This window comes from Gavia stellata, chromosome Z, assembly GCF_030936135.1.
Source record: "Gavia stellata isolate bGavSte3 chromosome Z, bGavSte3.hap2, whole genome shotgun sequence".
Lineage (NCBI taxonomy): Eukaryota > Metazoa > Chordata > Aves > Gaviiformes > Gaviidae > Gavia > Gavia stellata.
Window position 1 is genome coordinate 24,670,284 of NC_082637.1, and position 13,384 is coordinate 24,683,667.

Consider the following 13,384-nt stretch of genomic DNA (forward strand, 5'->3'; position numbering starts at 1 on the left):
TGAGGTCTGAGCATATTTGCTGTGGCTAACAATAATAGGCCTGAAAAACCTCTGACAATTTGGAGCTGTCACTGTCTAGGATCCATGTGCTGATGGGAAACTCTTAAGAATGGTGGGAGGGAAAAAAGGGTGAAAAGGAAGGGGGTTGCATAGGAGCAAAGGGTGAGGGCACCAGATCTAAATAGTTTTCTTCTGGATTTGCAACCTCTCTTGTTATCCTGAGAGCTCATGCCACATTGTTTGTGGTGCTAATTGGACTCCTGATGTGACGTAGGTATGTCCAGTTGTCTCTAAAGTTGTTGTCAATTCTGTAGCAGCAGTGGAAATCTTTGAAATGCCTGCAGCTTGGGTGAGAGTTGTCATAACTTAAAAAGAATGGGGTTTTTTGCTTTTTCTTTTTAATTCCTAGGTTAAGTCAAGTTGGATTCTTTGTGTTACCACTAACAACAAAGCTTTCTCAGGCTTAACTAGACCTTGGTGTGTAGCTTGGCACAGTGCCTCACTTCTAGTCACTGAGTTAGCACAAATATCACTTAGAGAAAAGTAACTTGGTAAAGAATTGTGACAGTGCATGGGATGCAGACTGTTGCTGTTCTAAGACCTGCTGGTTTGGTGGTGGTCCCTAAGCATGGTCTGTGAGGTCACAGTAAGTGGTCCAGAAAGCCCTGTCTCCTTCATCGAAGATGTCAGGTAGTTTTCTGTTGCACATGGTTTGTTTCTTGTTTTTTGAAGTTCGGATATCACTGTGTTATGTATTTCAGAGACAAGAAACAAATTGATGTGACAATAGATCACTTTTGCATAAAAAAGCCTATATTAAATGAATACAGTGTTTGAGGATGCCAGGTATATTAATATTTCAAATGCTTGGTTTTAAAGCCTTCCTAAAATTCTTAATTTTTAGCATTGAGTTTGGAGTATAAAATCAGTGTCATGTGTCCGTTTTCTGTTTTCATTCCTGGCTTGGTCTCTGGTTATTTGAGCTAATGCAGTGGCATCACAGTAGCAGAGCCAGTAAACATCAGTAAAGCCTTAAGCAGAATTATTAGCAACAGTATACAGTAACAATTTAATCCTCTTCACATTTACTGTTCTGCAAAGCAGCCTTGGTTTATAGAACTTAATAATTTGCAAGTCTGTGAACACTGGATTTACTTTGGTGACTGTATTTGTTACCCCCTGTAAAGTAGAAATAATTTCCAATTAAATAGTGATTTCTCTAATTTCATTTCTGTTCATCGATGTAAGTGATCTTGGTTCTATAAAGGCATTTTCCTGATAGTTTTGTTTTCATGGTAGGAAAGGATACTGGAATTACTGTGAGATGAAGCTTATAATGAATTAATGAATGATTAAATCAATGTGTGATTATTCAGCTGCTTTAGTAAGACTTGGAAAAAGAGTATCTCAAATAGCAATTATGTTGACTAGGTAATTTTGCTAGAGTCGAGCCACGGAAACATGTATCTCCATGGTTCCCAAAAAGCACTAAATCTCAGCTTTCTCCCCTGGAAATGTTTCCAAATAAGCCAACTGACCTGCTTCCTTTTGCACATGCTGACTTTGACCTTAATTCAAAAGTAGCCTTTGACTTTGCTGGATCTGATGTTGAAATTGGCCCTAATGTGGTAGTGGTGTTGGTGGGTTGGACCACATGACCTGGAGAGGTCCCTTCCAACCTCCATCATTCCGCATTTCTAATTACTTGGGGCAAACAGTGGAAAATAGTGCTGTATCTTGCTGCTTTTAGAGGGAATATTGGCTTTAAGGGTAATTAAAAGTCACAATATGATGACTTATCTGCAACAGCTAAACCTTCTTATGGTGTTGTAGATATAATTGTTTATGCTTAATAACAATGTTATATTTAATTCTTATTATAGAAGAACTTTTCAGAGCATACCTGCTGAGGCTTATGCTTTGAGAAAGTCATCTTGATTCATAAATGATTCCTTGAAGTTGTAAGAGTTGAGAAACTCCTCCCATCTGGTGCATGTGCATTATAGCAGTTTTTCACTGGTGAGATCAAACTCAGCCATATTGGTCATTTCTGCACTAATTGCACTATCGTGAAGGGGGATTTTGAACCCCAGGCAGTTTTTCTAAATCTAGGTATGTTTATTTCGTTGCAAAACCAGTTTGCCCTCAGAACACTTACACAGTGGAGTTTTTGCAGCTATATCCACACAGGTGAGAGAAATAATTTGGAAATAGCTTCTTTAAAAAAATTGAGGTCAAATCTGCAATCTTCATTTATGCCTTGGAGACCCTTTGACCAGCTTCCCCAAGGGAAAGCAATCAACAGCAAAATTCAGCAGATCTGATTTATCTGCATATGTGCAGGTATGAATGTGTTTCCCTAACCGTCTTGTCCAAAAGTGTTGTTACGGTATTGTAAGTAATGAACAAAGTTTCATTTTTCTAACCTCTAGGCATTTCATTCAGTTTTAAGAGAATCAGAAATATCTCTAATAGAACTGTAGATTCTCTGGCAAAACAATGAAACTCTTACTATATTAATTATATTTTAATATTAAGTTAGCCAGTCAGGGACCTATAAATGTGCCTTTTCCATTCCATCATTGTTGATAAGCGTACCCGTATCCCTTGGCAGAACACTTCAAAACTGCATGTCCCCTGCAGTATACCAACAGCGTTGCCAAATACAGGTTATTTTGGGGCATACTGGAAGCAAATGTGAATCTTTGTGTGCTCACTGAGAATGCGCCATCAGCTGTTCTCTTCCTGCGTTGAAGGGTTCTGGTTGTCAGCAGCTGCGACAGCATTGGTGCTAGGAGGTAACAAATCCTCAAGTAGGTCAGTCTCATGCTGGTTAAGGTTATGTATCATAATTAGTATCTTAGACTCCTCCACCCAAGACCAGTGGAAAGATAGTGCTGCTCCTGAAGCTTGTCAGGTTTTCGTCAACGAGACAATCCACACAGCAGAGATTGTTGCTTTGCTTCACTATAAATGTCTGGCTTTGGTTCAGACACCAAAGTAATGAGAAACAGCGAGATATGGTGACAGCATCTGCTTCCAGGAAAAACAAGATGCACTCTTTCTTGAGAATGGTCTCTGAATCCTTTGTGTCTCCCTGGTCCTCTCACCCCTCCCTGTTCCCCAGTGTGGGAATCCAAGATGAACTAAGCTGTCTGTGGTCTACAGACCTTCCTACTTGGTGTGAGATGTCTGTTTGATTTCAAAAGGTGTGCTATCTAGAGATAAATATGTTGCCAGCTGTGTTTATCTTTTATTTCCTCAATCAAGATCATATGTTATTCTTTTTTCAAATCTAGCTCACTGTAAGGCACGCATGTCTCACCTGTGGAGCAGGATGTGATTGAATAAGAATCTTGTCAGTAATGACTGACAGTAAAACTTCTTTATTACTGTTGTGTATGAAATCTTCATGCACATCTGTATATACTCCTCTGATACTTAATATTCTGATTATAGGTCTCCTTGTGCAGGCAAAACCTGCTTCATTGAGGACAGTGATACTGATTGTGCATACAGTTGAACTTACTTGGTCTGCTTCAGAACCCCTCATCTTCCTGGTCCCCATTCCAAAAGGAAAAAATATAACTAATCTCATTGCCTTAAAATTGTTCTTGGTTTGCAAGATGGATTTTAGCGCTGCAGTAAGGGATCTGTTTCTGCTTAATGTGTCTCTCTGCTATGGGTAATCTTGATCAATTTAAAGTCTTTTTAGCTAAACATACTTTCTCACCAAATGTAAGTGGATGTTTCAGGGCAAGCATAGATAATCTGGCTTCTGCAGTACTCCTCTGGAATTATTTAAAGAAATAATTCACTGTTCTTACTGTTTTCACTATTTAAAATGGAGGATGATTGTCATGGCCCGAAGACTGACTGAAATGTCTCTGAAGCAAGCAATTTTTAAGATACTTTTTTTTCCAACCCTTCTTTAAATGAAGGGTGTAAGTGTTGTGATTTCCCCACCCTCCTTTTTTCGTGGGGGGTGGTTTTTTTGTTTTTGGGTTTTTTTTTGTTTGTTTTGTTAAAATGGGCTGGGGAAAGTAAAAACTGGTTGGTGGCTATTAATTGTCATTAGTGTACTGAAATATAACCCTGTTTCCTGATCTGTTGTGTGAAAGTTTGCCATTAGTGTTCTGGCTGGATCAAAATCTGTTCAAAGTCCTCCAATAAGCAATGGAAAGAATGACAAGGATTTGAGGTGAAATGTATTTGTGTGAAAATTAGCAAGAAAGATGTTTATTGAGTCAATTGCAGGCCTCACTTCTCTAAAACTAGTGGTAAGCTGGAACTGAAATAGTTAGAGATGTGAGCAGCCTTCAGGGTACAGTGAAGTGATCAGAACAGCTGTACCGGAGCAGACCCACAGACCCTCTGGCAAGCATTTTCTAGCAGCAGTTGGGTTATACCCAAGAAAGAGTAAGAACAGGATGAACATGTGATAGTTTCCCCAAGTACTCCCCCCATATTTTAAGCTGAGTGCTAGGACTCTTCTGCTGTGCGTTTTTGGTGGGAGGAAGCTGACAGATGTTGAGACTCTATCTGATGTGGTTGATACCGTGTGCTAGAGTAGGGTTAAATAAGGTTTCATTAGGTATTTTTTTACCTTGAGGGTAATATATCACTAGTCTTCTAAAGCACCTGTTACCATTTCTGCAAAACAAGTAGAGATGTGGTGATCTGAGCTAGTCAAGGTCCTGGTGTGTGGTTACCTTGGGCTCCTCTGAATACCCTGGTCTGTTTTTTTGGGGAGTTTGTTGTACTTTCCTGCAAACTGGACCTGGCAATGTGAATGTGTGGAAGCCTGGAGGGTTCCTGCTATTGAAGACTCATCAGTCCTTACAGTTGTAGTTACACCACACTCTTAGCTGTTCTCTTCTGATATAGGTTGAAGGTTATCTGACTCAAGGTCACATTTTCAAGTCACATTAAGGTAGCATCTGTGGCAGTGAGTTTATTGTTCTTATCTGATTCTGTAACTGCTGTCTTTTGTTCAGTGTATAGCTGCTTAATCTCCAAAGCAGAATGACCTGAAAAATCCAGGTGGTGGTGTGTATTCTTCCCCCCATGCACACCCATCCCACTTGCTGTATTATCTCCTCTGGATCGTTGGGTTCGGATGAGTTCCTTGTGCTTGGTTTGGAAGTCTGCAAACAGTTCATGTTTTGCTAATGGCTCCCTACCACTGGATTTTATTCTTCTGGGCATTTCAACAGAGGCAGCCTAGCAGGTGTCAGGAAATGATGCAAGAGTAATCCCTTTTTGTTTATTGTTTTTGTGATGATTATGGGGCTAGCTATTTCTTTGATCACTTTTCTAGTCTAAATGTTCTGCCTGCAAAGTCTTGACCTTATGCCTTTTTCTTTCCAGAGGCACAATCACCTGACTGTACCGCTGTCAGATCCAGCCCTGCACTGTCGTATTCTCTGGATTAATTCTGCTTATCCTAGCAGACCTATTGCAGACCTGTATTTCTTCTGTTTGGGAGTTTGTGTGCAGTGCCTCTGAATAGCTTTCGTAAAGATTAAATAGTTTTTCAGTAGGAGCAAAGTGCTATGGGAAAGGAAAGAAGCATGCAGCCATGGCAGTTGGACAGACTGTCTCCTAAGACCCCAGGTTTCAGAGTCTGGTTTGACCCTTGCTGTCTTTCTTGATCTTTTTAATTGTCTTGAGTGCTGCTGTTCTGTATTTCTGAGGCTGGCTAAACTGATAGAGGCTTTTTTTTTTCAGCAGGAAACTTGAAAGATTTGAGGCTTTAATATTGTTTATGTTACTTTTTCCCCTTGCTATTTGCATGTCCTGGTTGTCCTTCTATTGAGAATAAATGGATTTATGAGGTATAGTGCACTGGAATCCATTTGGTAGGAACGTAGAAGCTGGCACCAGTGACGCCTGAATGAGGAATAGGACATGTAATGTGGAAGTTGGTTATAGGATTGTCACAGCAGGATTGCACTGACTTCCTAAGGAGTTCATCTTTCTCTGATTGTACTGCTGCTTGCTTCTCAGCCCAAACCGAGGAACTTTCACTCCTTCTGGAACAATTTTGATTTTAAATCTATTTCAGGATTTTTTTGAGGACACATTTATAATGAGTTTATGATGGGCTGATTCTGCTTTTTGTTGGAAAGAAATGAAATATAGTTCCATTTATAGGTAAATCCTTTGAATGAAGCTATTACTACTGTGGTCCCCACAATTTAAATTTTTTTCTAGGTACTACAAATGTGACAGAATATACTCTGCCTGACTTAGCTCCTTAGCTGTTTTGTATGATTTCATGCTCAGTTAGATGATCTGTCTGACCATAGTGACATTTAGTCCCTCTGAAGATATGTTCTACTTCTGTCCTTGGAGGCAAAATTTATCCTTTCCATGGGTCCAGCTACTAATTTTGAATGTGTTCAGCTGAATGTACCAAATGTTTTTGTTTGTACTTGTTCTACTTCAGTGAAGATAGCATCAGTGATCTGATATACCTTATTAAATGTGTTGCAACTTCCTAAAAAATTCCTGAAGTTAATGATACAGAAGTGTGCTCTTTTCATGTTCTATTAATTTCTGATGTATTTTTTCTTAACTTTTCTTAACTTGTGTGCAAGAGTTGCCTAATAGGATATTTAATAATTTAATACAGCAATTAAAATGGAGTAGAAATGAAACAACTTTGTAGACAGAATACTATAAAATCAAAACTAAAGTAGGATAAAAAGCAACGTTTTGTACTGTTACACACACAAAATAATCTCCACCAAATGCATATATGTAATTTTTACTGTCTTGAAAGTCTTTCAAGTTCTCTGAAATCTTACAAAGCTACTGTTCACACACATATACCTCTTTTCTTTATAAAAAACAAAACCAAAACCCTGAAAGCAAAATAAATATCCAATACAATAAAATATCAGTTTGTTCTTATTTGCTAGGGAAAGGGTTGACTAAAAGTTTTGTACCTTTGTCTTAAACAGAATGTTGGCTTTGAAAGCTCAGGGAAGAAGCAGCAGGGAGAAGAAAGTAACACAGTGGTAAGTACGTTATTTTTCTTTCCTCTGAACCAATTGCACGAGAAAATATAAATCATCTTCTTTATTCGTATGTTGTAATAATAATCACCTCTAGAGCACTTGAATTTTATTCTGCATCATCTCTCATGTTGTTCTGAAGGCAAATTTTTAGTTATAAATACCTGTTGAAAAGCCAAGTGAATGATACATATTTACATGTAGCTGTCTGCATATATAGGAAGGGAATATATGGGAAACTAAGTTGCAGGAAAATATTCCTGTTTTAAAGCTCAGTGTTCCTTATTAAATGTTTCGGCTTGTGGAGCTTTAGCATTTTATACTGCTTTTTAAGTAATTTTTTTTTAGTTCTTAGGGAGGATAAGCATATTTTTGAAGAACTTGAATAAAAGATGCTTGAAAACAAGCTTTGAATGCTTGCTGGGACTCTTACTGTTCTTCTTTCTGGTTTGCTGATTTAAAGCCTAGGTGAACGTCGCATCATGTAATTTCTCTCTTATTGCTGTATTAACATTCTTTAGCTAGAGAGCATACTTAGGAACATGAAAAGTAGTAAGAAGCCAAATAAAGTTCAATTTGCTGTTCAAAGCTCTGTGGAAAAACAACACATGCTCAGAATCAGCTTTTTTCTTTATTAAATAATGAGAGTGCAGATGGCACTAAGTTGCTTTTGCCTCATATTGTAAGGATTTCTGGAGGCAAATATTTCTCATGAATATAAAGAATGCCCAACAGAATATTTTGTTTTCAGAACTTCTCTATGAATTTCTGTGGAGGAGTCGTTATTGTGTACCCCCCCCCGCCATGGCCCGTGAAAAAAACCCCAACAACATATTACAGCAGCTTCCATCTGCTCTGATTTTATTAATAGTGCTGCTCAGACTGTGGAAACGCTAATAAATACAGACATTTCAGTGACTGGAATTTTAAGACTTACTATAAAATATCAATTTAAAACATACAAAATCTTCTGCATATTTTATCTGGCATTGCTATGAACAGCACATGCTTAAGAACATAGAAGCATGTGCACATGCTCGCTTTTCCCAGCCTTTTGTGTAGTGTACAAGGCTGTAGGCTTTGTGTTGTGCTTTGGCATTCTCCGCTGAGCTAAGAAACTGTGCTGTTGCTGCACTGCCTCAGCTGTGCTTACTGCTCCGTAAGGTTTGTTGCTTCCTATGGGCAAATGACTAGCAGTGCCTCTTCCCTTCCCCTATGCTGGTTCATCTCTTTGACTATGTTGTTATAAGTGGAGGAATTAAGACAGTATCTCTTCCTTTCTGCTTGAATAGATGTTGACAGTATGTGATACACAGCATTTACTCATACAGTAGATCCAGACATAATCCCTCAAAGGACTAAATCCGAAACATAAGCGGTTTAATATGGTTTTATGCCTCTTCCAGAGGCTTACCATCTCTTAGTCTGGTTGCTCTGTGTATTTAATTTTCATTGTTTTCTTTGTATAGAAAGTCAGGAACTTGTCCTATTTGTTTCCATGGATCTTTTTCACAGCAACAATGAAAGAAAATGGAGTTATTTAATGTAGAAATTAGTGGATTCTGAAAGCAAAGCAGTTCTGAAGTAGCTTGGTACAGCTAGCTGTACCAAATAGCTGTGACTACTATCTGTACAGTAGCTGTGATTATTTCTACAGCCCATTTGGGGAAAAAGAAAAGGGATATGGTGGCTAGCATGTCAAACACGAAAACCCAAACATGTTAGTTCCACAATGTAAAGGAATTCTTTAGCCATTTGAAAACATCAGTGTTGAAATATATAAAATACCAATGTCATGGCTTTTAAAAAAGCTCAATTTTTTTATTATTCTGTGAAAGTTTTAAAGGCTCCTACAGTTTCCTTCGAACCTCAGTTTGTCTTGGTAGATATTCTTGAATTAATACAGCTTTTTTTATTTTGGGACGAGAAATGGGTCAGACTCAAGCATAGTGGTCCTAAAAATCAATTTATTCCTCATGATGTTTTCTTAGTAACACTACAAACACATACCCAAAGAATATGCAATCAAGTCGAACATCAGAAATGAAGCTCAGATCTAATGCTAATCTCAGCAGCGTTGTTAATGGTATACAATTAGAGACCATTCTTCAGATGAAATGTTGCAGTGGCGCTTATGTGGATAGTTTGGCTGTCCAGATGGAAGTTGGTTTCTAGGCCTGCCTCAGAAAAAGAGCAAAAGGAAATGTGTGAGAACTAAGTTACCTGAAATTATCTTGCTGCCCTGGCCCTTGGATGTGGGTGTGTGTTTTTGTTTCTTTGTGGTTTTTGTTTTTTTTTAAAAAATATATATGTTCCCATTGAGAGCTTGGGAAGTATTTAACCCCAAGAGAAGCTTTGACTTTTGTATTTGAGCAAGCTAGGAATAGAGTATCACTGGTTTTGCTTATATCCTAGCAGCTATCTAATCAGCAAAAGAAAACTGATTTCTGCCCCCTCTGTTCCCTTTATTTTCTCAACAAATGAAGCAAGCATCCTTCATATTTTTGCATTTAACAATTGGTTGTTATTTACTGTATTTACTAACATATTCTTCTTCCTCCTGTTGTTGTTACTCACCATTGTATTTTCATGAGTAACGCCTTTTATTTCTTTTGCTCTGAGTGCTGTATGTGAGCAAGTACAATGTGTTTTTTGGTGTTCCCTGCCTGCGTGAGGACATGCAGCCATGGATGCAGTTGAGCATTGTTTTCATATCAGGAGCAGGGAGGCTCAGACTATAGCTTCACATTAAAATGGTGAAATGGTTCCAAAACCCCTTTTATTTTGTACCGCTTGTTCTCTCCCCGAGAGTGCAGCACTATGGTTCATTGGTTTGTACTGGCCTGAGTGTTTGCCAGTCTCTTTCAGTGAAATAAATGACATAAACAATCCAGTTTTGCAAAATTCTTATTTTTTTCTAGAAGAGACAGAAAGAAGTAGCTTGGATGAGAGGGAGGAGGAGGTGAAAATACCTTAACTTGGCATTGTCATCAAATGAGGCTTCGACACCTCAACCAGAGAATGCCAGTGCCGCTTACAAGGAGGCAGTCTCTTCACAGTACGTGCTGTCTTTTTGTGTTTCAGCTCCTTGTCAGTGGCCATTAGGTTTGAGCCATACTTTCCTCTCCTAAAGAGAACAAGGAAGAGGATTGTAGAGAAAAAAAACTTAGACGCTAGGGTTTGCAAAGTGCTGGTTGCTGTCTGTTAAATTAAGACCTCACCATTCCCATCCAAGAGGACTGGGTTGATTATAGGGGAAGCCTGAACCAACCCTTAGTGCCCCCCCGCCCAGCTTCTTTACATGATTTTCTGATGAGCAAGAGATGCCAAGTCATTCCTGAGCTTAAAGAATGAAGGGTAATTATGTTCTTACTTTACTGTAAGAGCTGAGAATGTTTTCTGTTCCTTGAAGTACTAATATTTACAGTTTCCCCAAATTCATGAGGACTAGTGCTGTCGTTAGCTGGAAGAGATTAATTTAAATTGTGCTGTGAGTTTTCACAAGATAGTGTCTTTCATCAACAAGCCAAATAGCCTGTGTCTTGGAATCTTATGTGGTGTGTGTTGCTGATTTACAAAGAGAAAAACCTTTAACATCTCTAAAGACAGACTAGTTCATGTTTTTATGTCCATTATAGGAAGCTTCATTTCCTACCAATTTTTCTAATGTGGAGGAAGTAATCAATTCTTTCGGGGTTTTTTTAGTGGATTAAATAAGATTCTTAATCAATAACAGTTATTTTTTTTCATAATTCCTTGTTTCAACAAGAGTATGTTGGGACTTCTGTCAGTTGGCCAAATAAGCCTTCTTGTATTTGTTGGGTTGCATATTAGGTTACATGCTCCCCAACACAATCTTTCCCTTTCCTGTGTTTACACATCCTCAGCTCCATAATTCTGAACTTGTTTTTAGATAGTGGAGTGGGCTAAAAAGAGCCTGATCATATATTTTTGTGCCTAGTTGATTGTGCCTTTCAGTATAAACATCTAATAGCTGGTTTTGTTTTCAGCTCTGCTGCTGATGTAACTGGTAAGCACTCTTTTGAAAGGCTTGAGGGAGGCAGGGGGGAAGTGCTTTCACCAGCTTAGAGCATGAGCGGTCACATCCTGTTAGCATCAGACAGGAAATTTAAGGGAGTAATGGTACGGTGAAACTATTGCTTTTAGAACAAATTAACAAATGAGGAACAAAATTACTGTGAACTTAAATTCTGCTTGTAACAAGCCTGAGTTCAGAATTTTCAAAGAAATGTGATGCTTGGGGGGGCTTTGTGTTTTGTTTTAATTGCTCATCAAAACATAGGTAGACATGTGGTTAACAAAAATGCCCCATGGGGTTCTGGCAGATCTGCAGGTGCTGTTGGGCTGCCAGGTGTTTGGATGATGGGGATGTGCACGGAATCATCAAGAGAGTTCCAGGAAAGAATGTTGTTTCACTGGATGATGCTGGCTCTTCTGGATTAATATTTAGTGTGTATCCTAGCTTGCTGTTGATCTTGCTTTCTTTCATTGGTCATGGTCTTGCAAACCAATGCTTTCCTTTTGCACTTCCAGTGATTTTATTCTATTCAGTAAAAATGTTTCACCGTTTATAGATTGTATTGGGTGTAGGGCACAATGTTTTGATAGCAGGGGGGCTGCAGGGGTGTCTTCCGTAAGAAGATGCTAGAAGCTGCCCCATGTCAGATGGAGCCAGTTCCAGCCAGCTCCAAGATGGACCCGCTACTGGCCAAAGCTGAGTCAGTCAGCGATATTGGTAGTGCCTCTGTGATAACATATTTAAGAAAGCATGAAAGACTGCTGTACTACAGCAGCCAGGAGAGAGGAATGAGAAGATGTGAGAGAAACAACTCTGCAAACACAAGGTCAGTGAAGAAGGAGGGGGAGGAGGTGCTCCAGGTGCTGGAGCAGAGATTGCCCTGCAGCCCATTGTGAAGACCACGGTGAGGCAGGCTGTCCCCCTGCAACCCATGGAGGTCCACAGTGGAGCAGTTATCCACCTGCAGCCTGGGGAGGACCCCACACTGGAGCAGGTGGATGTGCCTGAAGGAGGCTGTGACCCCATGGGAAGCCCGCGCTGGAGCAGGCTCCTGGTAGGACCTGTGGAGAGAGAGGAGCCCACGCTGGAGCAGGTTTGCTGGCAGGACTTGTGACTCTGCGGGGGACCCATGCTGGAGCAGCCTGTTCTTGAAGGACTGCACCCCATGGAAAGGACCTGTGCTGGAGCAGTTCATGAAGAACTAGCCCATGGGAAGGACTCATCTCATGTTGGAGAATTTTGTGAAGGACTGTCTCCCACGGGTGGTGCTGCTCGGGGGAGGAGGTAGAGAAGTTGGGAGTGATAGAGTGGCTTGATGAGCGTCTGGCAGCCAGTCAAGGTCAACCCACCATATAGATACAGTCCACTGTTGTTACGGTGTAGATCTGATAGAGTTATAGTCTTTGCTTTGCCCTAGCTTCTCCAATAATTTTTTTCTGGATATTGATTAATTACACAGTATTCTCCACTTGTTAGTTCACTGGCTTTTAGCAAGTGTCAACCACTGCTTGTAATGGTGGAGGGCTGATAGCTAAAATTAAATCAGAGGCTGGTAGTAGGTACTTTGTCTGCGGTTTGATCAGTTGGGGAGGGGGAAATGTGTATCTGGAAGTAGAGAATCCTCAATTTCAAAATGGAAGAGTTGATTTTTTTTAAAATTTTTTTAACTGGATATTGTGGCCTTCTTCAAGTGCCATAATAGCCCTTGATCAGTTTGGCCTTGCTTATCAATTCTGAAACTTTAAAGTGCTCCAAGTCATTCATGGTCTTAAACAGGATAGACTATATGGACTGTTACCTATCTATCTAGTTGTAGGGCAAAAAAGTAAGATGAAGTTTTGACATAGGTTATATTAAATAAATTGTGGAGAGTTTCACAGCAAAACATCTTATCTCCCTCTCTTTTTGCGCATACTGGTTAAGCACTGCCATTATACCATACTTATATATACTGCCATACTTATATCAGAAAATACTAAATTTTTCTCACAAATTTTGAGACTTCACAGAATAATTAGCCTTCACCACCATTGAACCCCTGGAGGAAAACCTGTCTGCATAGTCATCACTTCAGGATATAGGGAGGTCAATAGATAACATTTTCCTTTGTCCCATTTTGTGTAGTTATTGCAGAATTTGTTTCCTATTACTGTCACAGTCAATGCGTATGAATGAGTGAAGACTGTACTTCACTGAAATACATTAATCTGTGTAGTTTAAACCACCCATTTTTGAGTTTACTATAGATACTACAATGCCTCTGATCCTTAGGTGTGATCCTCAAATAAGCTTGGAAGAGGAGGTGTGAAATAAATGCTAGAAA

The 13,384-nt window shown here is 39.4% G+C and overlaps 1 protein-coding gene across 3 annotated transcripts in view; it reads left to right on the forward strand.

The window, feature by feature from the left end:
- Nucleotides 1-13,384, forward strand: part of ERBIN (erbb2 interacting protein) — a 119,292-nt gene that overhangs the window by 33,664 nt on the left and 72,244 nt on the right. For 2 of the 3 annotated variants that reach the window (XM_059833949.1, XM_059833950.1), the window contains exon 1: nucleotides 6,996-7,025. The gene's annotated coding sequence lies outside the window, so the exon portion shown is untranslated. Of the gene's footprint in view, nucleotides 1-6,968; nucleotides 7,026-13,384 lie in introns of those variants that run through there. The other variant, XM_059833951.1, reaches the window with a different exon arrangement.